Source organism: Molossus molossus, unplaced genomic scaffold (assembly GCF_014108415.1).
Source record: "Molossus molossus isolate mMolMol1 unplaced genomic scaffold, mMolMol1.p scaffold_m16_p_11, whole genome shotgun sequence".
Taxonomy (NCBI): domain Eukaryota; kingdom Metazoa; phylum Chordata; class Mammalia; order Chiroptera; family Molossidae; genus Molossus; species Molossus molossus.
Window position 1 is genome coordinate 105,857,263 of NW_023425346.1, and position 25,984 is coordinate 105,883,246.

The following is a 25,984-nucleotide window of genomic DNA, read 5'->3' on the forward strand; positions in this document are numbered from 1 at the left end:
GCCATGCTGGGCCCTGTGCTCACCTTTGCAGTGACTGCCGAGAGGAAGTCCAGAATCACTAACAATCAACCCATCGTTCACGACTGATTCAGCTGGTGACCTTGGCAAGAGCCGTCGGTGTGCGTGAAGGGGTGACGTTCGATGGCAGTGACGGAGAGACACGGAGACGTGGGGCACCCACCACCGTGAGGGTTTGCTGCACAGAGGAGCTGAGATGGGATGGGGTCTGGTGGAGGAAGGGCGTGAGAGAGGGGAAATCACAGGGTGCTCATGCGGCCGAGGAGACCATCCCTGGGGCGACTGAAGATGCAGGAGTCAGAGGGTCGTCCCTGGGGAGGGGGCTGAGGGCTCCCGGGCCCAGGAGGGGTGTTAGGGCAGAGCATGAATAGCTGGGAAGGTCCAGGATGTGGACACACACACGTAGGCGAGGGGTGTGCGCAGTGGTGGCTTCTCAGAACTGCTGAGTCGGGAAGCGCAGGGCCTGTCAGAGTTTGTGAAAGACAGATTTTCAGAGAGAGAGGAAGGGAGAGACAGAAACATCAATGAGAGAACATCGGTCAGCCGGCTCCTGCTTGCCCCCCACTGGGGACCGGACCCACAACCCGGGCATGTGTCCTGACCGGGAATCAGACTGGTGACCTCCTGCTGCAGGGGTCGATGTTCAACCACTGAGCCACACAGGCCGGGCTGGACGTTGCTATTTTAGAAGAGTCTTTAGTGGTATTGGGCATATGTATATTACTGATACAGTACACGAAAAAGCAGGTCAAAAGATGACTCTTGCAGTTTGATTGGTAAACATGTACATATTAATTATATACAGTGGAAGAAATACAAGAACAAAACAGAGTAGTTATCTCTATGTGGTGCGATTTACAAGTAATTGTTCTGTTTTGGAGGCTTAGCTGTGTTTCTAAACATTTTACTATGAGTGTGTATTAATTTCATAATGAAAATGTTATTTAAAAATAAAATGCAATGATTGAGGAAACTGTTGGGTCTGGAATGAAAAGGACTTGAGGACATGCAACAGTTATCTTAAAAGGTTCAAAGAGATGTCACATAAAGGGGGCTGTTGACTTGCTTTTTGCTGATGGGGATGCAGAGGCTGATTACAACTGAAACAAAACCGCAAGGAACTTTCTTTTGGTGAAATTGTTCATAAGTGGGGTGGCTGACCCAGGGGGTTCTGTGTTCTCTGTCACAGGAAGACTCTTTAATGGGATGAGGTGGTGGCAAGACTTCAAGTGCAGGATTGATGATGGTGATGATGATGGTGATGATGATGGTGGTTGTGATGATCATGGTTGTGATGATGATGGTTGTGATGGTGATGATGGTGATGATGATGATGGTGATGATGATGATCATGGTTGTGATGATCATGGTTGTGATGATGATGGTTGTGATGATAATGATGGTGATGGTGATGATGGTGGTTGTGATGATGATGATGGTGATGGTGATGATGGTGATGATGATGATGGTGATGGGGATGTGAAGATGGTGATGATAATGGTGATGATGGTTGTGATGATGATGGTTGTGATGATGGTGATGGTGATGATGATGGTTGTGATGAGGATGATGGTGATGGTGATGATGATGGTTGTGATGAGGATGATGGTGATGGTGATGATGATGGTTGTGATGAGGATGATGGTGATGGTGATGATGATGGTTGTGATGAGGATGATGGTGATGGTGATGGTTGTGATCATGATGATGGTGATGATGATGATGGTTGTGAGGATGATGGTTGTGATGATGATGGTTGTGGTGATGATGGCTGTGATAATGGTGATGGTGATGATGACGATGGTGATGGTGATGATCATGGTTGTGATGATCATGGTTGTGATGATGATGGTTGTGATGATGATGGTTGTGATGATGGTGATGGTGATGATGATGGTTGTGATGATGATGATGGTGATGGTGATGATGGTGATGATGATGATGGTGATGATGATGATGGTTGTGAGGATGATGGTTGTGATGATGATGGTTGTGGTGATGATGGCTGTGATAATGGTGATGGTGATGATGACGATGGTGATGGTGATGATCATGGTTGTGATGATCATGGTTGTGATGATGATGGTTGTGATGATGATGGTTGTGATGATGGTGATGGTGATGATGATGGTTGTGATGATGATGATGGTGATGGTGATGATGGTGATGATGATGATGGTGATGGGATGTGACGATTGTGATGATAATGGTGATGATGGTTGTGATGATGGTGATGATGATGGTGATGATGATGGTGATGGGGATGTGATGATGGTGATGATAATGGTGATGATGGTTGTGATGATGGTGATGATGATGATGGTGATGGTGATGGTGATGATGATGATGGGGATGGGGATGTGATGATGGTGATTATAATGGTGATGATGGTTGTGATGATGATGGTGATGATGATGGTGATGATGATGATGGTGATTGTGATGGTGATGATATAATCTTTTATGTGTATGTTATGCTGATACTGCATAAAGCATTTCTTTTCACTCCTGGCTGAAACTTGCCTACCCTCTGGGGAGGCACTCAGGTGTTACATCAATCACGCAGCAGAGTGAATGAGTCTGAGCTGAAACTTGACCCAGCTCAGCCTAGTGCTCTGCTCCCCTTTGATCCAAGAGTGGTGAAATCTTGTGCAAAACAAAGGCATCTGGAAAGGAATTTTCTGTGGACTCTAGTGCACATGCCCACATTTTCACAGGCTCAGGGAAATGTGGGCACAGCCTGAGCTCTCAGGATCAGGAGGATGTGCGGTGAGGAACAGGCTTGCAGGGACTGAGGAGGGGGCAGTTTCTGTGCGGGGACCAGTCTGTGATGAAGTCGAACCTGAGCCCATGTATCTTGGGACCATTCACTCCTCCAGTTGCGGGGGGCCTGGACAGGTGGCTGTTTCCCTACAGTGGGTTAAGCTACCCCTTGCAACCTCTCCTGGCATTCTGCCCACTTGTCCATTGCTAGCCTGGCCCTTGGATGTGAGTGCTCCTCTGGGTTCCGTTGGTGCCCAGCCTCTGCTTTCCCATGTTCACGTGGCTTCAGGTCCCTTCCAGCTGCCGGCCCAGACCACTCTCCTGGGCACCGCCTGCACTGCCTGGCAACCTGCCCTGTTTCATCACTTCGCCCTGAGCAGCCTCAAGCTGAGCCCTCACCTTCGCTGCGTCACCCTGCTCTCTGCTTGTCCCGGAGGGAGCTGGTGACGTGGCTGTCCCTCCTGTCCAACCCCAGGTCCTGTTGTTGATTTTCCCCCACTGCAAGTCCTTGGCTGCTGTTCTGGGTGCGGTGGCCGCCGGCCCACAGTCCCCCATCGAGCCTGCGCCTCACACTCTCTGGGAGGGTTGTACCCCGCTGAAGCCCTGTGTGGCTCTCAGGACACCCCCATGGGGTGCAGGTCTCGATGCCCCGCCAGTGCGTGTCTTTTTCTGCCCATTTGCAGCTTTTTCTCTGACCGTACGGGACTCCTGACAGGTCCCCACGGGGCCCCACTTTCTTGTGTCTCCAGGTTCCCACAGGCTCCGTCCTGCACCTGGACTGCTCTTCTCTCTCCTTTCACTCGGGAAGTGTCTCCCTGTCCTTCCGGCTCAGCCTGCTCTACTCCAGTGGGGACGAGAACACTCTGCCATTCGTCTGTCGCAGCCTCGTCGCCCTACTCAGAGCCAGGGTGCGGCAGTGCTCAGGGTGCCCGTCAGGCGACGACCGAACGGATGGATGCACAGGGTGGCCCAGGCCTCCCAAGGTGGCGCTGGCTGTTCCGCCACTCAGCAGTGTCTGAGTCGGAGCCGGTCACGGCCGCCAACGAGGCAGGCCCAGGCCCTGGCCGCCCGGAGTTGGGGGTGCACGGGCCTGTGAACCCCCAGATCGGCGCTGATCCCAGCGAGCTGCAGATGGGGCACAGGCTGCAGGCCCTGTGGAGCAGTCTGCACCTTCAGCTCAGGTGAGTGATGTGGGGGCAGGGCCCGCAGCCCCCCCTGCTCCGGCCTGTCGTTGTCACCAGAAAACACGTGGTTATTTGTCCCTGTTTCCCTGTGCGAGCCGGAGGCCTCAGGGGACAGAAGAGGGAGCTCCAGACCTCGCCTTCGCCCATCAAAGGCAGGCGCACCAGGCAGCGCACGGGATGGACGCTGGCCCGCGCGGGGAGCCAGCCTCACTATTAAGCAACAGCACAGACCTCTTTGTGTCTCTGCTTCTTCCAAAGTGGCAGAAGATGAAGGCCCTGCGCTTGAAATAACACAGGGAAATGGTTTGCAGGCGCGCATCTGGAGGCCAGAAGTCCTTTGACCGCCGCGCCAGGGAGGGAGCCGCCAGGGGTGCTGGCCGGGGCGCCGATTCCCAAACCTTTCTCTAGGGCTTCCCCGGGCCAGCAAGGCGGTGTCTGCCCCTGCTCGGGCAGTGTCCCCTGGAGGCAGGCCCCTCCCGTGGTACCTCGGAGGTGGCACCTTTCACACCTGCCGCCGGCACAGCGTCCGCCCAGGTCCTCACTGCAGGCCGCTGGGTCCATGATGCCAGGGTGCCAGGCCTCCTTGGGCACGGCTCTTGGTGGGGTGCTCCGGGCTGGGGGTCACTGGGCTCTGCAGTGGGATGGGAGGTCATGTGCTGACACACGTCTGAAGTGACTCGAGGCTGAGCAGAGCCAGCCCCCGAGCACCTCAGTCTTCCCTCGTGGGCAGCGAGAGGAGCCTGGTCCTGGGGGCACAATCACGGGGGCACAGCGATGCCTTACTTCAGACGATGGAGGCCTCTTGTTTTTCTGTGCACATGTCCTTCGGGCAGAATCTGAAGGTCAGTGAGAAGGGCCCACAGTTCTGGGGAAGCCGGGAGGGCGGAGAGGGTCCCTTTGTTCCACCCTCTGCACCCCACTTGCACCCCACTAGTAAGGAGCTACAGGAAACACCCCCGGCTGGGCCACAGCGTGTGCCCGCGCCCAGGGCCATCCACTGAGCGTCCGCCGTGTGCCGGGCCTGGCCCCCGAGCCAGGTCCCGGTGGCACCGAGCCAGCAGGGCTTCTCCTCCAGGACAGGAGAAGCTGGTGCCGGGGAAGGCCAGGGTGTTGTCCGAGATCACGCGGCTCGTCAGAGCTGGGGTTCGAGTCCAGACCTCCGTGACAGCCAGCGCTTGGACCGTCCAGAACCCTGGTCTCCTGGGATGTCGAGTGAAGGCGCTCCCCGCCTGGTCCCAGCCCTTCCTCGGGGCCGTGTCCCCTGCAGCGCAGCGTGGCTCTCGTCACCTCCCGCCTCAGGCACTGGCACTGGCTCCCCTTTCTCAGTGGTTCTTTCGGACAGACGACTGGGGACGCGGCGGCTGCTCAGGACTCCGGGCTCAGGAGGGGCGGCCACGCGGCAGGGGAGGCAGATGGATGGGACGTGCATGTCCCTGGCTCTGGGTGGTGCGTGAACCCAAGCAGCTGTCCGGTTCCCAGGGTGCGGGGGGGGCAGGACAGACCACTAGATGGCCTTGATTGGTTGGTGCAAATGATCAGTGTGTCCTGTCCCAGACCACCTGCCCCCCTGAGGCACTGAGGCCTGAAACCAGGTCTCATCAGCACCACTGAAGCCACCTGGGCTGGGCTGGCTCTGGGCTCAGCAGAGCAAGGTGCCCCAGGAGGGCCAGAGTGTGCATGGGGAGACCGTCCAGGCCAGCACAGTGCTCCCCAGGAACGCAGAGGAGTAGAACCCGCAGTGCATGGTGGGAAGGAGAACGGCGTCCCTGGGCACGGGCCTGGGGGCAGCAAGCCCGTGGCGGCACCGTCTGGACGGACAGAGGTAAAGCAGGGAGCACCGCGTTGGTGTGCACGACTGCATTCCAAGCCCTGGCAAACGGGCTTCACGGGTCTGCGACGTCCTGGGAGTCCCAGCCGTGCATTTGCAGGTCACGCCCTTTACCTGGAACTGTGGGCGGTGCCCGGGCAGTGAACCTACCCAGCCGGTAACTCAGCGATGCCAGGGCTGGAGGTCAGCCCCGGGGGCTCCTCTGGTTCTCGGACGACAGCTCCGGGTCGTCCAACGGCAAGTACTGGAACGTCCTGGGTGTGAGCATGTCCTGGGAGGCCTTGTCTTGGGGCGGCTTTGCCAACCTCCTGAGCCTGAGTCCTCTCTCTTCACCTGTGTACGTTGGTGGCGGGAGGGAGCGGCTCCCGGCCTCCCTGTGGCCGTAACTCTGGGTGTGGCCCCCAGGCGGGACCCCCATCACTTAGCCCGCGGTTGTCACCAGCTACAGCCTGGTCTTAGCCAAGCTCTCCCTCTACATCCTACAGGCCCTACTGGGTTTCCTACCAACCCCCTGACCGTCCCAGGGCCCGTGGCTGCTCAAAGCCACAGATGTCCCCACGCACGAGTGTTTCCCCGAGAAAACCGGGCTGTGGGTCAGGTGTGCTCACGCCCACACCTGTTCGTCATTTTAATGGCATTTGTGGCAGAGGACGTAAGTGCCGTCATCTGCCAGTGTGAACTGGAAGTCAAGGGAATTTGATAAACAGGACAAGAGTAAAAGTCAAGGAGCCTCACCAATGCAGATTCTTTTAGGCAAACGTTCTGGGCTGAGTAACATTAGGACACATTCACCGACTCCGTGTGCCCACCTTCCCTGTGGCCTCCTTCCAACAGCAGCCTGAGGAACATCACAGCCGGTAGGAGCCAGGTCGCATCCCTGGGCGCGGGGACCCACGGGGCTGCTCTGTGCAGGGGCCTCGGCTCCGTCCAGCGGTCGGCCGGTCAGCGGGAGGCGGAGGCCGGGAGGAGGGCTGATCCGCGTCCCCTCCGCCCTCAGGCTGTCCTGGCCTCGGGAAGGTGGCTCCCGGACAGCGTCTGGTCCACATGCGTCCTCAGCCCGTTTGCTCCCCGCGGGTTCCTGATACCTTCGTCCTGCCTTGGGTCCAGTGATGGGGTGACAAGTCGAATAACCCCCAAACACGCTGACATCTACAACAGCCCCGGGATCTCGGTCCTGCAATGGAAGATTCCGAGTCCCTTCCCTCTCGACCCGTGCGGAGAGCCCAGGTCCCTGCCCGGTGGGGAAGCTGTCACTGGACGAGGGCGGCATCTCAGACGAGGAATACCATATTTTGGACAGCTGGCTATCTGCAGGGAAAATGTCCCCTGCGCAATGGCCCTTCCTTTCCAAGCTGCTTACGATGCAGGAGGAAGGCGGGCAGGCTCATGTCGGGGGAGACGGAGAAGGGAGTTCTTGTTCCCTGGGGAGGGGAGGGTATTTGTAGGAAGACGTACCCGTGACTGACACTGGGAAGGAGACGGAGCTGACAGTGGCGTCCTGAGGCTGGACACAGGTCTCCTTCTCTGGCTGCATGTCCAGTGCAGGTCAGCAGGGACTCTGCCCAGACTCCCAGGGACCAGGCTGCCGTCCGGGATATGAGAGCTGGGGACAGATGCCCGGAGAGTCATGTACTGGCTCCTCTATATTTGGCCCAGATGCGACCCATGTGACACCTGCCGAAAGCCCGTTGGCCAGAACCAGTCAGGTGACCCTGCAGGGGTGGGCACTGTGGGAAGAAGGGTGAATGTTTATGCGTGTTGCTCACCCTGCAACTTTATCCCAATACGCTGAGCCCTGGATGGGATCACCAGTGTTCTCGGGAGGTGTCGATGAGCAGAGCTGATCTGAGAAGAAGTTGAAAGGAAGAAATTCTAAGAATTAACTTCAAGAACTGGGTCTATCCAGTTGGTTAACTCTCACCAGAGGATGTTCTTCCATTGACTTTTGGATAGAGTGGAAGGAAGGGAGGAAGGAGGGGGGGGAGGGAGGGAGAGAGAGAGAGGGAGAGAAACATCAATGTGAGAGAGACACATCGATTGGTTGCCTCCTGCATGACTCCGACTGGGGCTGGGGATTGAACCTGCAACCCAGGTATGTGCCCTTGATCGGGAATCAAACCCATGACCCTTCTGGCCGGGGACCGACGCTCTAACCACTGAGCAACCTGCCAGGGCCCAGATGGTTTTATTGGAAGGTTATTGAGTGTGTGTCTGCCCAGGGGGTGCAGGTGGGGTGAGATGCTCCCAGAATCCACTAGGGGCCAGGCGCCAGGCGTGACATTACGAAGGGTAAAGGGGCTCTGGAGGCCAGGAGGCAGGAAGCATGGCATTAGTGGAGGGTGTGGATCCCCAACCTGCCCTCAAGTTTTCCAACTCTAGTGGGAGTGTGCTCAGGCCCCTCCTACTTCCGGAAGGGGAGCTGGCTACCCAGAACTATCCTCCTGGGATGGCTAATTGTATGTGCCAACTTGGCTGGGCCATGGTGGCCGGATATTTGGTCAAACATCATAAACTTTAGATGTTTCTGTGAAGGTGTTTTTGGATGACACTCATATTTAAACCTGTGGATTCAGAGTAAAGCAGATTACCCTCCATAATGTGGGTGGGCCTTGTCCCATCAGGTGAAGGCTTGACCAGAACAAAGGCTGACCTCCACGCCCTCCACCTCCAAGCAAGGAGGAATTCTGCCACCAGATGACCCCTGGACTTGAACGGCCACTCTTGGCTGGGTCCCCAACCTGCTGGTCGCCTGCAGGTCTTGGACTGGCATCTCCACACCTGCGTGAGCCCATCTCTTAAAGGGAATCTCTTCCTCAGCACATCCTGTTGGTTCTGTTTCTCAGGAGAACCCTGACCAGTGCACCTGCCAGACCACAGGCGATTGGGGGAGGTGACTCCCCACTAAGAAACAGGGGCTGCTTCAGGCAGGAGGGTCTGAAGAGCACACCGAAGACACCGCGGGCCACCAGGCTGCAGGGCCGCGTCAGAGCCCTGGCACGAAGCCAACGGGGCCACAGAAGAGTGTTGTGCTGTTTGCACGTCAAGTTAGAGTCTTTCTGTTCATTCTCGGTCCTTCCATGGTAGGCACCTTCTGTGGCAGGACTGTCATCACCTGGGCACCACTGAAGCTCTGGTCTGTCCCGAGGCGGCACAGCTGCATGCACAGAGCCGAACGCGGAGCCGAGCGCAGAGTTGAGTGCAGAGCCGAGCACAGAGCCGAACATAGAGCCAACGCAGAGCCGAGCGCAGAGCCGAGCGCAGAGCCGAACATAGAGCCAACGCAGAGCCGAGCGCGGAGCCGAGCGCGGAGCTGAACACGGAGCCGAACATAGAGCCGATGCAGGGCCGAGCGCAGGGCCGAACATAGAGCCAACGCAGAGCCGAGCGCGGAGCCGAGCGCGGAGCCGAACACGGAGCTGAACATAGAGCTGACGCAGAGCCGAGCGCAGAGCTGACGCAGAGCCGAGCACTGAGCCGAACATAGAGCCAACGCAGAGCCGAGCGCGGAGCCGAGCGCGGAGCCGAACACGGAGCTGAACATAGAGCTGACGCAGAGCCGAGCGCAGAGTTGAGTGCAGAGCCGAGCACTGAGCCGAACATAGAGCCAACGCAGAGCCAAGCGCAGAGCCGAGCGCGGAGCTGAACACGGAGCCGAACATAGAGCAGAATGCAGAGCCGCGTGCAGAGCCGAACGTAGAGCCAAACATAGAGCCGGGCGCAGAGCCAAACAAGGTGGCCCTGGAGGGTGGGGGAGGGTCCCCGCGCTAGTGGATCCGGAGCCGCAGGGCCGAGCACAGGAACAAGCTGGGCAGAGCATGGTTTTGAAAGGCAGCAGGCGGTTCTTTCAGAGCCTCCCTTCCAGGTGCCCGAGGCCTCTGCCTCGTTAGAGCGCTCGGGAGGAAATCGCCTGGAGACAGCTCCCTCCAGATGCCGAGCAAAATGAGAGGTCCCGGCTCACTTTGTCATCTCTCTGCTGTCGGGACCTTGTGACCGCCGCACTGTTTGATTGAAGACAGCAGAGGAGAGCTCTGGCGAATGCAAACTACGCCCCTGTTTAGCCTGGACCACAGGGAAAGGAAGGAGTGCAGAGACGTGCCCGAAAGACCGGGCCAGAGCGAGGACTGATTTGTATGCAAATTCCATCGTCAGCATCTCTGAGTCAGGGGCTTTGACACGCTCCACGGCAGAGCTGGGTAAATATGCCACTTTTTTTCCCTGCTCTGAAGACAGCTGTCTGCAGGCACGTCAGGAAACCACGACAAAGGGCCTTCCGCAGGCATGCGGTGCCTTTGAGTTTATTTATTTGTCTCAATGTGTTCCAGTTACATTTGTGCTTGGCGTGATCGCGCATCTCGCGCTGATTGAAGACCAGGCCTGCGGTGGGCGTGGCGCGGGGGGAGGGTGTCCTAGCTGCATCTAATTTAAAGCACCTTGGGCTGAGTGGTGCAGCGAGAAGGATGTGGCTGAAACAAACACAGATCACAGCAGGATCAAAGTGCCCGCAGAAATCTGCTCCGCTGGAGGCAGCCTCCTCGCCCTCGCCCTCGCCCCTCCTTCCCCTCATTCCAGTACCAGTGATTCTTTTGTGGCAAAGCTCCAGGCCGGCTTGGTTTCCACGGAGCAACCGCGGTTTCATCTCTGATTGATGGGGCGAAGGCACCCTCACCACGGGCTTGCAGGAGATCTAAGGGCCCTCCTGATTTCACAGTGGACATGTGAAGTGTGACATCAATCAGCGCCCCCCAGGAGGTTCAGAGACAGTCCGATGGAGGTTGGGTGCTCCCGCGTTGGAGCACAGAGCCCAAGGAGTCCAGAGTACGCTCAACAACCGCCACTTGCAGTCCTCCCCCGGTGCAATACTGGCCCCGCTGCGGCTGTGCGGAATGTCACATGGGATCACAGAGCCAAAGGGACCCCAGGGACCCCAGTGCTGCCCACACTTCCCTTACCAACCGCGGAGGCTCAGAGACGGGGCGGCTCTAAGATCAGTAGAGAACACTCCACTTTGCCCAGGACACTCAAATGGTGTCAGTGCACACACATACCACGCACAGTACACATTCACAGAGCACACACACACCACACACAGTACACACCCACAGAGCACACACACCACACACAGTACACACCCACAGAGCACACACACACCACACACAGTACACACCCACAAAGCACACACATACCACGCACAGTACACATCCACAGAGCACACACACCACACATCCACAGAGCACACACACCACACACAGTACACACCCACAGAGCATACACACCACACATAGTACACACCCACAGAGCACACACACCACACACAGTACACACCCACAGAGCACACACACCACACACAGTACACACCCACAGAGCACACACACCACACACAGTACACACCCACAGAGCACACACACAACACACACAATACACACCCACAGAGCACACACACACCACACACATATACACACACACCATGCACACACACCACATGCATACACCACACACAGTACATATCCACAGAGCACACACACCACACACAGTACACATCCACAGAGCACACACACACCAGACACTACACCACACATATATACATACATACACCATACACACACACCACACTCATACACCACACACAGTACACATCCATAGAGCACAAACACCACACACGCATGCACACACTACACCATGCACACACACGTGCGCACACACTGTATGTGAAGTTGAGGAGAGGACTAGCTTCAAGCACAATGGGTCTTGGCCACAGCGATGTTTCCCCCTTTCTATCCTGTTTCCCTCCATCTACCTGGTGATCTGTGATCATGGAAGGCCATCAGCACCCAGGCCACATCACACTCCTAATCCAGAAAAAAGAGAGACCCTCTCCTGCATGTGTAGCTACTCTCAAGACAGGCCCTGATTGGCTCTGCTGGTCAAGTGCCCAGCCCTGGACCAATCGGTGTGCCCAGGAAGATAGAGTTTCCTGATTGGCCAGGCTGGATTACATGCTCATACGCAGCCTGAGGAGGTGAGGGTACCTTGATGGACAGTGCCAGGAAAACTGCAGGGGTGTGTGAATGTCAGTGTGCTGCATGTGTGTGATGTGTGTGTGTGCTCTGTGGGTGTATACTGTGCATGGTGTGTGTGTGTGTGTGTGCTCTGTGGGTGTATACTGTGTGTGGTGTGCGTGTGTGCCCTGGGTGTATACTGTGTGTGATGTGTGTGTGTGCTCTGTGGGTGTATACTGTGCGTGGTATGTGTGTGTGCTCTGTGGGTGTATACTGTGCGTGGTGTGTGTGTGTGTGCCCTGGATGTATACTGTGTGTGATGTGTGTGTGTGCTCTGTGGGTGTATACTGTGCATGGTGTGTGTGTGTGTGTGTGCTCTGTGGGTGTATACTGTGTGTGGTGTGCGTGTGTGCCCTGGGTGTATACTGTGTGTGATGTGTGTGTGTGCTCTGTGGGTGTATCCTGTGTGTGGCGTGTGTGTGTGCTCTGTGGGTGTATCCTGTGTGTGGTGTGTGTGTGCTCTGGGCGTATACTGTGTGGTATGTGTGCTCTGTGGGTGTATACTGTGCGTGGTGTGTGTGTACTCTGTGGCTGTATATTGTGTGTGGTGTGTGTGGTGTGTCTTTCCAGTTTGGAGAGGGGCTGGTGCAGGAGCACAGCATTGGCCGACCTCAGGAGGTGACTCCCAGAGCTGTGGTGGGTGCGGGCCCTGACCAGGAGCTGTCATAGCTGGTACCTGATGAATGTCATCTGGGGTCTATGCTAGGGCGTTGGCATCGGACAGAAGGGAAGCAGCTCGTCTTGTCCAGCAAATGAGCATTTCTGAACCCCGAGACGTGTATGTGTTTTTCTACTCTTGGGGGATGAGGAACCCTCTTTCCTCAGAACCCTGGGAAGGAGAATGAGGCGTCAGGATACAAATTTAACCTGGAAGCAATTTCAGGCACCACGTGGTCCAGGCCCTCGCCTGGCAGACCCCGGGAGACAGCTTCTGGCTGGGAGGGTGGAGGCGGACCCCTCCCCCAGGGCCCGGCCAGTCAGTCCTGACTCGGCCCGGCCTGACCCCGACTGTGGCCGCTCCACTGCTGTGACCTTCCTGTGCTGTTGCCTCTGCCTGGAGTGCCTCTGTCCCCACCCCACTGACCGTTCGTCGGAGGGCTCTGGCCTTCAGGACGGGGTGACCTTCCCACCTGCTCATGCGCAGTGGGGAGGGGTCGCGCTCCCCCTGCTCCGCGGTGCCCTGGCGCGTGCTGGCAACACTGCAAGGAAGCAGACAAGGTGAGGATGCTGACCTGCCGCAGGGGCATTCTGTTTCTGACAAGGTGGCCCAAGCGCAGTGAGGGTGTGCGTGTTCATAAACGTGTGCGATTCCGTATGCGTCCTTACTTGAGAAAGGACTGGGGTACAAGGAGACGCTGTCCCAGCGCAGGAGTGGGAGACCCCACCAGTTGTCTCTCCGTCCTTGACGATGTGGACAAAGGTAAGTCGGCTGCACAGGTATTCACTGGGCCATGTGAGACAGAGGTCAGTGAACATTACAGGTCACGTCACATTAATTTCCCCCCAAATCAAGTTAAATTTAGCTGAAATAGCTAAGATTGGTGGGGAGTCTAACATCATATTTTTTCTTTAACCGGAGCCTCCCTGCCTCCTCCCCAACCTTCTACCATGGGAACCCCTTCCTCCTCGGAGGAAGACACCCTGACCCTTTGCCCACTGGCGTTGGCAGTGATGCCCCTGCCCAGGCCAGGTCTGTCCACACGAAGTCCGGGGCTCCAGCAGCTTGTCCAAGGCCGTGCACCAAGTGAGGCCACAGGGCGCCCCGCATCCCCGCCGCAGCCCCTCTGGTGCAGGTGCGCAGGGCGCCCCGCAGCCCCTTGGTCCGGGTGTGCAAGTGAGGGCTGGTTACTCTGAGGGGTGGGCAGTGCTCTCCTCCCTTCCTCTCTCAGGGCCCGATGGCTCAGCACGAAGGGTCTGTGGTCCAGAGAGCCAGGCCCCAGAATCCAGCCCCATCGGAAATCCTGTTTAGGGGACTGGCTACTCAGAAAGGCAAGGTCAGGATCCGCCTTCCCCAGGATGGGAGATGCCCCTGCTCCTTGCCACCGCCCACGCCCAGCCAGTCTGCCCTGCATACGGTATGAAGCGCACGAGAGGGGTGAGGCGGCCCTGGAGGCCCGCAGCGGTGCCCGCAGGAAACAGGCACCTGAGCCCGGCCCTCGGCCGCAGGACGTCCCCGCTGGGACGTGCACAGGGCACCCTGACTCGGCGCAGGGAAAACAAAGGAAGGAACAAATTGGAAACAGACAGAACACCAACTTCTTGGGAAATTAAAACAGTCATCTCATGGATAAAAGAAAAATCAAATCAGCAATGACCAAATATTTAGGAAAGGGTAAGAGGAAATGTCCCACATTGGAGCTTGTTGGAGGCAGCTCGGAGGATGCTAAGAAAATAAGCCCACAGTTTACAAATTGTCCAAGGAAATGAAGAAATTAATCTAAAGAGGCCAAACACACCCAAGGAGAGAGGAGAGAGGACAGAAGGTCACGGCAGAAACAACTGAGGAGAAAGCAGAAACTGTGGAATTAATAAACAAAACCAGAAAGCTGGCTCTTGAGAAAAATAGAATAAACGACTAACTAGTTAATCAAGAAAAAATATGAGAAAACGTCCCATGAAAATAGCCTCGGAGAAACCAGAATGTGAAGAGAATAATCCCTACGACTCTGCACTGAGAGTTTGGAGATGCGGCTGGAGGGATGATTTTCTGGAGAAGTGTGTTATTAACACGAACGGGAGTGTGGTTTAAGCAGAATACTTAAGCGCTCCAATATTTGTAGCAACAAAATGTGGCTTGTGTGTATGTGTTGTGTGAGTGTGAATGTTGTATGTAAATGTATGTGCTGCATGAGTGAATGTGTACATGTGTGAGTGTTGCGTGTAGTGTGTGAGGGTGAATATTGTGTTACATGTGTGTTGTGTGCAGTGTGTGTGAATGTTGTGTGCACATGTGTGAGTGTTGTGAGTGTGACTGTTGTGTGTACGTGTGTGTTGTGTGGCGTGTGTGTTGTGTGAGTGAATGTTGTGGGTACATGTGTGTGTTGTGAGTGTGAATGTGTGCACATGTGTGTTGTGTGAGTGTGAATGTGATGTGCACCTGTGTGAATGTTGTGTGTGGTGTGTGTGTGAATGTTATGTGTACGTGTGTGTTGTGTGTGAACGTTGTGCGCACCTGTGTGAATGTTGTGTGTGAGCGAATGTGTGTGCATGTGTGTGTTTGTGAGTATTGTGCATGGTGTGTAAGTGACTGTTGTGGGTACATGTGTGAGTGCTGTGTGTGAACGTTGTGTGCACCTGTGTGAATGTTGTGTGTGAGCGAATGTGTGTACATGTGTGTGTTTGTGAGTATTGTGCGTGGTGTGTAAGTGACTGTTGTGGGTACATGTGTGAGTGCTGTGTGGTGTGTGAGGGAGGGGCACCCTGGAGCTGGTCGTGGGGGCAGAGGGTGGCCCTGCTGGGGACAGGGCTGTGCTTGCAGCTGGGGCAGGACAGGCTGAGGGACAGGCCGGGGCAGGGTCCCCGAGGGCCGCCCACCTGAACCTGAAGTGGGGTCGAGTCCCCGGTTCGGCTTGGCACAGAGGGCATGTGCTCGTTCCGTGGGCTTCACCGCACACTCCACGGGGCTGGTTCCTCGCATTTCTTCACTCGTCTGGCCTCGTGCAGCCTGGCCTGGTGGGGTGGGCCTTCCTCCCACAGGCCTCCTGCTCTGCCCACGCTGCTCCCTCCACCCTCGGTCCAGGAACTGGCCTGCTTCTCGCCTCTAGTTCTGGCCGCCTTGGTCCCCTCGGTCCCCTCGGTCCCCTCACTCCTTCCTGGGGCCTGCTGCTCCCTGGCGGAGACTTGTTCTCACATCCCTGTCCGCGGCCGCCTCCTGCTCGGCCAGTGCCCCTGGCTTCCTCTCCCCTCCTGGGACTCGACCTTCTGGGGGCGCCGCCCTGCCTCCAGGGGAGCCCGGCCTGGTTCTCCCCGGAGCTCTGGCCGCAGGGGAAGAGCCGGGGACTGGAAACAAGGTGGCGCTCGTCTGGGGCAGCTGTGCTTCTGGGGCTGCGCTTTTCTCTCTGCTTTTCAAACCCAGAGCAGGGGGTGTGCAGACACTCAGCTGTTACGCAGAGCGGCGGACCGAGCGGCCTGGTCAGGGCCGGGCGGCAGGACTGGGTCTTCCCTTCCCTTCCCTGCCCTTCCCTGCCCTGCCCTGCCCTGCTGGCCACGAGGCAGCGCGAGGACCCAGCACCCCACCGTCAGCCCGGGTGTCCGGGCTGCTGGGCCTGAGCCCGAGCAGGACCCCAGGGTGTGCCTGTCGTGTGGCCATCAAGAGGATTCCTCCAGCCGGGCTGCGGGCTCAGAATCCGCTGGCCAAGCGCTGGGCCTGTGTGTGCTGGGACTCTCAGTCTGGGGAAAGCTTTAATGAGTCATTATTAAAACCATTTGCCTTTCAACTGTCTGCATATATGATCCTTGAAATATCTTCCTTCTGATTGGGCAGGATATTGATATTCAGCAGAGTTCTCTCCCCTCCAGGCCCATTGCTCGTCATAAAGCTGCCACGTGGGCCTGGAGGGCTGTGTGTGTGTGTGTATGTGTGTGATGCCGGCCTGGAGGGCTGTGTGTGTGTGTGTGATGCCGGCCTGGAGGGCTGTGTGTGTGTGTGTGTGTGATGCCGGCCTGGAGGGCTGTGTGTGTGTGTGTGTCTCACGCCGGCCTGGAGGGCTGTGTGTGTGTGTGTGATGCCGGCCTGGAGGGCTGTGTGTGTGTGTGTGTCACGCCGGCCTGGAGGGCTGTGTGTGTGTGTGTGTGATGCCGGCCTGGAGGGCTGTGTGTGTGTGTGTGATGCCGGCCTGGAGGGCTGTGTGTGTGTGTGTGTGTGTGTGTGATGCCGGCCTGGAGGGCTGTGTGTGTGTGTGTGTCACGCCGGCCTGGAGGGCTGTGTGTGTGTGTGTGTGATGCCGGCCTGGAGGGCTGTGTGTGTGTGTGTGTCACGCCGGCCTGGAGGGCTGTGTGTGTGTGTGTGTGTGTGTGTGATGCCGGCCTGGAGGGCTGTGTGTGTGTGTGTGTCACGCCGGCCTGGAGGGCTGTGTGTGTGTGTGTGTGTGTGTGTGTGTCTCACGCCGGCCTGGAGGGCTGTGTGTGTGTGTGTGTGTGATGCCGGCCTGGAGGGCTGTGTGTGTGTGATGCTGGCCTGGAGGGCTGTGTGTGTGTGTGTCTCACGCCGGCCTGGAGGGCTGTGTGTGTGTGTGTGTGTGTGTGATGCCGGCCTGGAGGGCTGTGTGTGTGTGTGTGTCACGCCGGCCTGGAGGGCTGTGTGTGTGTGTGTGTGTGTGTGTCTCACGCCGGCCTGGAGGGCTGTGTGTGTGTGTGTGTGTGATGCCGGCCTGGAGGGCTGTGTGTGTGTGTGTGATGCTGGCCTGGAGGGCTGTGTGTGTGTGTGTCTCACGCCGGCCTGGAGGGCTGTGTGTGTGTGTGTGTGTGATGCCGGCCTGGAGGGCTGTGTGTGTGTGTGTGATGCTGGCCTGGAGGGCTGTGTGTGTGTGTGTCTCACGCCGGCCTGGAGGGCTGTGTGTGTGTGTGTGTGTGTGTGTGATGCCGGCCTGGAGGGCTGTGTGTGTGTGTGTGTCACGCCGGCCTGGAGGGCTGTGTGTGTGTGTGTGTGTGATGCCGGCCTGGAGGGCTGTGTGTGTGGGAGGGTGGGGAGCTTGCCCACCTCTGAAGCTCAGGGCCATGTTGGGGCACAGGTGATTCCAGCCCCTTGCCAAGCCTGGAGGGTGGGGGCCTGTGCACCCTGTGAAGTTTTGGGGAGCTCCAGCATTTCCCCTTGCAGTGGATGTGAGCAAAAGAGGTGGGCTTCCCCTCCGCCCACCTGTCCCGTAGCAACAGGGGTGACCCGTCCCCTGGAGTGAGGCTGGTGCCCATGAGCCTGTCTGCCCCATGACAGCAAGTGCCGCCCACAGGCCCTGGGGTGCCGGCGGTCGTTTCCCAGTGTCCCCCCGGCAGGTGTTGTCAGGCCTGGGCACACAATCTGGGCTCCAGGAGCCTCGGAAAGTGTGGCCCCTTGTTCAGAAAGTCTCCGACTTCAAGCAGGTCCCCCGTGGCTGCCCTGCCAGCGCCCTGGGCGTCCCGCCATCCTCCTTGCCCTCGGCCCGGTGTTGAGGTTCAGAAATGGGCAGGGAGAGGCCGGGGTCCCGCTGCTGTCGATATCAGCTGGAACCAGACATCTGACCACAGGGTCCCTCCGGTCCACCCACCCCCCAGCCACGAGGTCGTTGGGTGTTCTTGGGAGACATGGGGGAGGGGGATCTGAGGGCCTGCCAACCCCAGGAGACACCCTCATGCCCCCCACCTGCCTTTCGTGTTCACTAGGGGGTTCCCCTGCCAGGCGCAGAGGGCAGGACACGCTGATGCCGCGAGGTGCTGGCTGGGGGTGGGGGGCTGGACGCAGGGGCGGGGAGGGTGGATGTGGTCCTCGCTCCAAGGCAACATCCTCAGAGGGAGACGGACATCACACGGGACCACACAACCATCTACTCACGGCTGATCGTGAAGGTGCTGGGAAGGTCATGGGGACAGAGGGGAATGGTGGTGCCCTCGGAGACCCCCACGGGAGAAGGGGCCTGACCAGGGAGGGAGGGAAGAGTGTGGAGCCTTGAGCGAGGCCCAGGAAGGGGTGAGGCCAGAGGGCAGACGGTGGTGATGGAGGGACTGGAGGGACGGCACTGCCCCAGTCCAAGCCGCCCTCGGTGCCCAGGGGCACAGGGAACCCCAAGATGACGCAGGGAAGCAGACACTGGTCTGGGTCAGTCCCTTCCAACGGGGGGAGGGGGACACCACGGGAGCCTGCCCTCATGACCTTGAGGACAAGGAGGAGGAGCCGGTGAAATACGGAGCACAAAATACTCTAAAAACACAAACCGCTCACCTCGGTTACATCCCAGTGTCTTGAATTCTACCTGAATTCTACCGCGTCCCTGCCCGCAGCCTGTATTCCGGCCTCTGCTCGTGGCAGTAGTGATGGCTCTTTGCTCTATTTTGTGTTTCTCTGACTTCTGGGGGTTTGGAGCATCTTCTCATGTTTGCTGGACACTTCTGCCCTCTGCCCATTCTTTTGCCCACTTACATTTCTTGCCCGTTTTTCTCTTGGGCATTTGGCTTTTTCTTGTGAGTTCAGACCCACTGCATATTTCAGGCATTTGAACTTTATCGATCATTTCTGCTTAAAATGTATTTCGTAGATTTCTTGTCGATGTGTGTGTGGGGGTGCCCTGCCAGAGGAAACCGCCCCCCCAGTGCACAGACTCGTCCTTCCCGCCTGGGCGCGTGCTAGGAATGTGCTCACACAGCCAGCACCCTCTCGGGTGTGACAATAACACGAGCAGCCGGAACATTTAGAAAATATGGGAAAGGACGAAGAAGCAGCATCAGTCAGTGTGGTTTAATATGCTTTTCTCATTTACGGGCCATTTCTATGCTCTTCTTCTGTGACTTGCCCGTCACCTCTGCCTCTGTGCCCATTTGTCTATTGAAATCTTGCTTTAAGAAAGAACGGTGTTAAAACACCCTTTCTGGAACAAGTACATTAACCATGTATATATACATGATTTGTCACTTAATCATTTGGGATACAAATACTTTTATAGTTTAGGGAAAATTTATCTTTGTTATTTGATTGTTTTCATTATTTTAAAAGGTCTTACTTTGCCCTGACTGGTTTGGCTCAGCGGTTAGAGTGTCAGCCTGTGGACCAAAGAGTCCCGGGTTCAATTCTGGTCAAGGACATGTACCTCGTTGGCGGTTTGTCCCTGGCCCCTGTTGGGGTCGTGCGGGTGGCAACCAATTGACGTGTCTCTCTCACATCCATGTTTCTCTCCCTCTCTCTCCTTCCCTCCCACTCTCTCTGAAGATAAATGTAAAAATATCTTTGGGTGAGGATTTAAAAAAAAAAGGTTGTACTTAACTTACTATAAAGTCAGTTAAATGTTCAACTGTGTTTTCTTTCTAAAATTTTATGGTTTCTTTCTTATGCGTAGCTTTCCGATCTCTTTGGAATTTATTTGGGGATACAGTTTGGACTGAGGTTCTACCTTGGAGTTTCCCCCAAAGCGTCCAGTTTTGGGGCACTGCTGGTTGACGGGCCCGTCGCTTGGCGCCGGCGCTTCTGGCCGTGGGCAGGCGTGCTGGTGGCCACTGCCGTGTCCCGCGCCGCCCGGCCATCAGCCTGCCCATCGGTCGCCGTCTCTCCGTGAGCCTTTCCCACGGCTTCAGTGCTCCAAAGGCGAGTAGACTCCACTCTCCCGCAATGTCTAGTTATTCTTGTCGCTTTATTGTTTTTCTCTGTAGATAATCCTTAGACTCTCTTAGTCAAATTCTTGGGGCGACATTAAACTCACAAGGACTGCGAGAAATCTGACTTATTCGCCATGTGGTTTCCAGGAGCACAGGGCAGCTCCCGCCTTTGTCCTCTGCCGCCTCCTCCTCCTGCTCGAGGGCCACAGGGCTCGGTCCGTGCTGCGGCCGGAGACCACCCGCGCTCCGAGCCAAAGGCCGGCGGGGAAGGTGCTGCACCTCGGAAATGCGGGCTCACGCAGGGCTCCCCCGGGGAGCGGCTGCCCGAGCTGTCCCTGTCCCTGGAGAGGCTGAGCGTGTCCACTCTGGTGGGGGTCTGGCTGCGCTTTCCTGAGCTGCCCGGGGCCACCCGGGGGTGAGCAGAGGCTTGGAGCCCCCGAGGCCCGAAGACCACCACTGGAAGGCAGTTTGTGAGTCGGGTCCCTGCCTGTTCCGTGCCGATGACACAGGGCTCAGTGGGCCCCTGATGGGATGCGGTGACAGGATCAGCACACAGAACATTTCATTTTTAAAACAATTCCGCTTCACATGTTTTAAAACTTGGACCTTAGCGCTGGCCAGTTTGGCTCAGCTGTTAGAGGGTCAGCCTGCGGACTGGGCATGTATCTCCGTTGCGGTCCGTCCCCGGCCCTGCTTGGGGTCGTGCGGGAGGCAACCAGTCGATGTGTCCCTCTCACAGCCATGTTTCTCTCTCTCTCTTTCTCCCTCCCTCCCACTCTATCTGAACAAAAATGGAAAAATGTCTGTGTGAAGATTAAAAAACAAAACAAAGGGTTAGTGCAAAAGGCTAACCCTTTAGTGGTGAGATTACGGCCCAGACCCAGGAGGGAGCCGGATGAGGTCCGGGAACTCTTCTGACCCCTCGTGGGGGCCGGGACCCCCCCACAACGCCCAACGATGTTGGCTGAAGATGGGAGTGACGTGAGGAAAGAGCCTGTGAGGGCCCCTCTTTCCTCCAGGAGGTCTGGCTGAGCAGGAAGAGGCCAGGCAGTGGCCGGGCCCACGCAGGTGCCCAGAGGCCCCCGGCTCCACGAGTGGAGAAACTGTCTCCGGCTCTGCAGAGTGGCCAGCGGGGGACAGTGGGGTTTTTATGGCTTCGGAGAGCACGTGGGGTTCCTGGAGTGTGGGGCGGACTCGCGGACAGCGCTGGGCCCCTTCCCTCGGGCAAAGGCGCCCCGTCTTTATCTGCGGTGGGGGCGAGGTCCCTGCGAGGTGCTCATGCTCCGAGCGTGACGTGGACAGGCCGGGGTCGGCCGGTCCCCTCTCCGGAGGAGCGCCGCCAGGCATGGGCTGCTGCCTCTGATTCCTCCAGAGCGGTGGAAATAGCCCCGAGGCTTAAAACAATGCCTTTTGATCTAAAGGTTCCAGGAAATAAAACACCTTTGCAGTTACGAAGTCTAGACAGGGACGCGTTGTCAGGGGCCCCAGAGCCTCGCTCCTGCCCGGGCTCGTCAGGCGATGGCCCTGTCCCAGCCGACGACACGAGCGTCTCCTCACGCAGCCTGGTCCCCCCGCCACAGATGTGTGCACAGGTTCCGATTTCCACTCACCCCCGTGGCCCACAGCCACGGGTCACAGTCCACACCGCAGTGTGTGACCCAGGACTTGTCACCTCTGAATGCCTCCTCCACCCCACTCTCTCCCTGCTCAGATCTGCCCTCCCCCCCTTGGCAGACATGGCCTGAAGTCGTGTGTAGGGTGGACAGTCTTCCCGAGTCAGCCATGTGGGGACAACTGGGCGGGGCCTGGCCCTGTGGGCACCAGAAGCCCGGATGATTCTGATGAGAGCTTATGGTCATAGCTGATTCTCATGGAGCCAGAATTCTGTGCGAGGTGTCCCTGGCCGGCTGAGCGTGTCCTCCCCAAATTGTTGTGTCAGAGTCCTAACCCCAGGCCCTCAGAATGGTACTGTATTTGGGGATGGGGATCTTGACAGAGGTCATTGAGTTAAAATGAGGTCGTGGAGCCCTGGTCGGTTTGGCCCAGTGGTTAGAGCATCGGTCCGTGGACCAATGAATTTCAGGTTCGATTCCGGAACCTCAGTTGCAATTTGTCCCAGGCCCTGGTTGGGGTCGTGTGGAAGGGCAGCCACTCGATGTGTCCCTTTCACATCGATGTTTCTCTCTCTCTCTCCCCCTCCCACTCTATCTGAACAAAAATGGAAAAATATCCTCGGGTGGAGATAAAAAAAAAAAAAAAGAGATCGTGGGGGTGGACCCTAATCCGATACGACTGGTGTCCTTCTACAAAGAGGAAATTTGGACACAGACACAGGGATGGCCACGTGACGACGCAGGGCGCAGAGGCCATTGACACGCCAAAGAGAGAGGCGCCCGGAGGAACCGGCCCACCCTGGGTCTCGGACGTCCAGCCGGCACCCTGGGACACGGCACGTACCGCACATTCCTGCCGTTTCAGTGGCGGCCGGAGCAGACCCGGCCCTGGGAGCCAGCCCTCTGAAGGCAGTGAAGGGGTTTTTGGAGCTTTCCCTGGACCAGCCCTGTGGAGCGGGAACCTGGGGCGGGCATGTGCGTGTCACGTGGGTTCCGGAGCAAACCCGGTCGGCCGTCCCCACCACGCTGCGTGCCGAGCGAGCGGGTGGCTCCACCAAACGTGACCACAGGGCCCAGCACCGAGGTCTGGGTGAGCCCGGGCTTCCGGCCTTTTTCCTCCCCAGGTCCCTCGCGCTGTTTCTCTACGGAACAGCCCGCCCGTTCTGGGTCAGCTCCTGGCCTCTCCATCAAGGACCCTTTGTCCCCACCGGGGTGACAGAAACCTGTTTGTTCTGCCGGCTCAGTGAGGCCGGGACTGCCCTGGGCAGGGTGGTCTGAGGGGCCCTCCAGGGGACTCAGCCCCGGGCGGCAGGGGGCTCATTTCCTGTGCTGGGAACACGCCTGTGGGCCACACGCAGAGGCGAGGGGAGCGGTTCTAGCGGGCATCTCGCTGAGCCCGCGCTCGGCACGCCCGGGCGCCCCCTCCGCACAGCGCGTCCCCTCCGCCCAGCGCGTCCCCTCCGCCCAGCGCGTCCCCTCCGCCCAGCGCGTCCCCCTCCGCCCAGCGCGCGCCCCCCCCCCGCCCAGCGCGCGCCCCCCCCCGCCCATCGCGGCCCCCCCCGCCCAGCGCGCCCCCCCCCCGCCCAGCGCGCCCCCCCCCCCGCCCAGCGCGCCCCCCCCCCCCCCGCACAGCGCGCCCCCTCCGCACAGCGCGCTTCACGGGCCTCAAAGGCCGCTGTTATGTTTCTAGAACAAACTCATGTTCGGAATCAAGGCGCCACGTAGCCTGGTCACAGAAACACAACCCAGTGGTTTCAACCGGCAATTCGGGGATTCTGTCTCCTGTCTCCAGTCCCTGGGCTGGGGTGGCCCTGCCCGGCATGGGTGGTGGAGGGGACCCCCCTGGCTCTCCATCTCCGCTGGCCTCTGCCCTCGGGCTGACCCTGGCTGGGCTGCAGTCCTGCTGAGGTCCGGGTCCTGGCACTGCCCGCGAATCTGGACTTGCGGTGTTTGTGCATCGGACATGGAAAGATACAGTAAAAGTACGTATGAGAAACAGGCCATGCTGACCGGTGCAGGGCACCCGCCGCGAGGGCAGCTCGCAGGGTGCAGCTGCTGTGGGCGGGCTGGTGGGTGGCGCTGGGACCTGAGGGTCTGGGCACCGCGCGGCTGGGGACTCCTGCCGTGTGCCCTGAGCTGCCTCCGTTTACAGCAGAACCTTCTTTCTTCAGCCGCAACTCAGCCTTAGCTCACTGCAACTTTGTAACTTCTCAACTCTTGTGTAACAACAGAATGAAACACGTTGTACAGCAGTACAAAAGCACTTGCTTTCTATCCTTATTCTATAAACTTCTTTTCCCTTTCAAATAACGTTTGTTTTATTTTTTACTTTTCAAACTCTTCTGTGAAAACGAAGACAGCGTGCACAGTAGCCTAGGCCCACGCAGGGCCGGGACCATCACAGTCGCTGGCTCCTGCCTCCACCTCCTGGGCCAAGGCTGGTCTCCGGGCAGGACATGGGCTGTCGCCTCCTGTGGTTACCAGGCGGTGTGCTGAAATCCTCCTGAGGGACCTGCCCGAGGCTCTTCTCGAGGGGGGGCTGCTCTTTTCAGAAATATGTTCACGGTGTAGGCTTGGTTTGCTTCATCACATGTTTGCTTGTAAGCAGGTAACGCACCTTGAACATGCCTCTTTATTAGTGCCGGGTACCATGTCACTAGATGGTAGGAATTTTTCAGCTCCATTATAGTCCTGTGGGACCACCGATGTATACGCCATCCAACCTTGACCAAAACATTGCTACGCAGTAAATGACTGTGCTTAAAACTCAGCCCCCCTTCACAGCATGGTGGAAACAAAACAGACATGGGAGCCAGCACTGAATATAATCCCTGCTTCCCACTTACTTGCTGTGTTATCCAGTACAAGTCACTTGGCTTCTCTGAGCCTCTCTGTGCATGGTCACACGGAGGTGGTAATAACCTGCCTCCATGTGCAGATCAGCTGTCTGAAACTCTGAGCATGGACTTGGCCACACGCTGTGGCAACGTGGGCTCAGGCATCACAGACTCAGACATCACGGGCTCAGGCATCACGCGGGCTCAGGCATCGCGGGCTCAGGCATTGTTGGTTCAGGCATCATTGGCTTGGGCATCGTGGGCTTGGGCATCATGGGCTCGGGCATCGTGGACTCAGGCATCGGGGGTTCAGGCATCTCTGGCTCAGGCATCGCGGGCTCAGACATCACGGGCTCAGGCATCTCTGGCTCAGATATAACTGGCTCAGGCATCACTGGCTCAGGCATCGCGGGCTCAGGCATCACGGGCTTGGCGGGCAGTAGGGGAAGCATATTCGAGTTGTTCCCAGTCGTTAAGGGATATAAAAACGTGGGGGGCATTTAGTCCTCTCCGGGTGATTTCTTCTGAACAGAAACGGCGTGTGAAGCCAGAGGGCCTCCCTTTCCAGAAGCTGTTACTGAGCTGCGGCTCCCGCACGGTGGCCCTGGCCCGGGTGTGCCTCCCACAGCCGCCCCCGGCGCCCGCCTTGCCCGCTCCCACCAGCACGTGCCCGCCGGGGGACGGCGGTGCATCTGGAAAGCTTTCTTTTGGGGGAAAATAAGCGTTATGGGGAATGACATTCATTTAAAAGCTCTTAAGGAGCCAATTCACCTGCGGAGTGCTGCCCGGGCGAGCGCCTTCCTGTGTGGAGAACAGCTCTCTCTTTAAGAGGGTTTAATTAATGTTGCCGAGAAACATACCAGCGCATTAAGTCCGAGAGCCCGAGCGGCGCGAGCCAAGGCTTTTACGGCGCTCGTCGTCTCAGCGTTGAAATAATATTCCCGCGCCCCGAGCCTCAGCGCTAAGTTCTGGTCCCGGCCAAAAATAAGTGCGGGCCCCCTCGCGGCCGACCCGGCCTCCGGGAGGAAGGCGGCTGCTCCGCCAGGCCTACCAGTTGGATCCAGAGGTGCCCGCAGGAATGTGGGCCTCTTCCCTGCTGTGGGGCGCCCCTCGCCGGGTGGCAGCCGGCCCGCCCAGCGCGGTGCACGCCTGACCTTTCACTGAACTGTCGCTGAGCAGATGCCGGAGCCAGGAGAGGACCTGGACGAGGGGGACCCACAACGATGGGGTGTGGTCCTGATGGCCTCTCTGCCGGTGCGCTGGGACCTGCAGGTGGTGGAGGCGTCCTGGCTGGAGACAGAGGGGCACCGTCCGTCCCACGAGCAGCCAGACACCGTGGATCCCGACCAGAGCTTCAGGACAGTCCTGAGGAGACTGAGGACAGTGGGAGGTGGCGGAGGGGGGTTACCAGC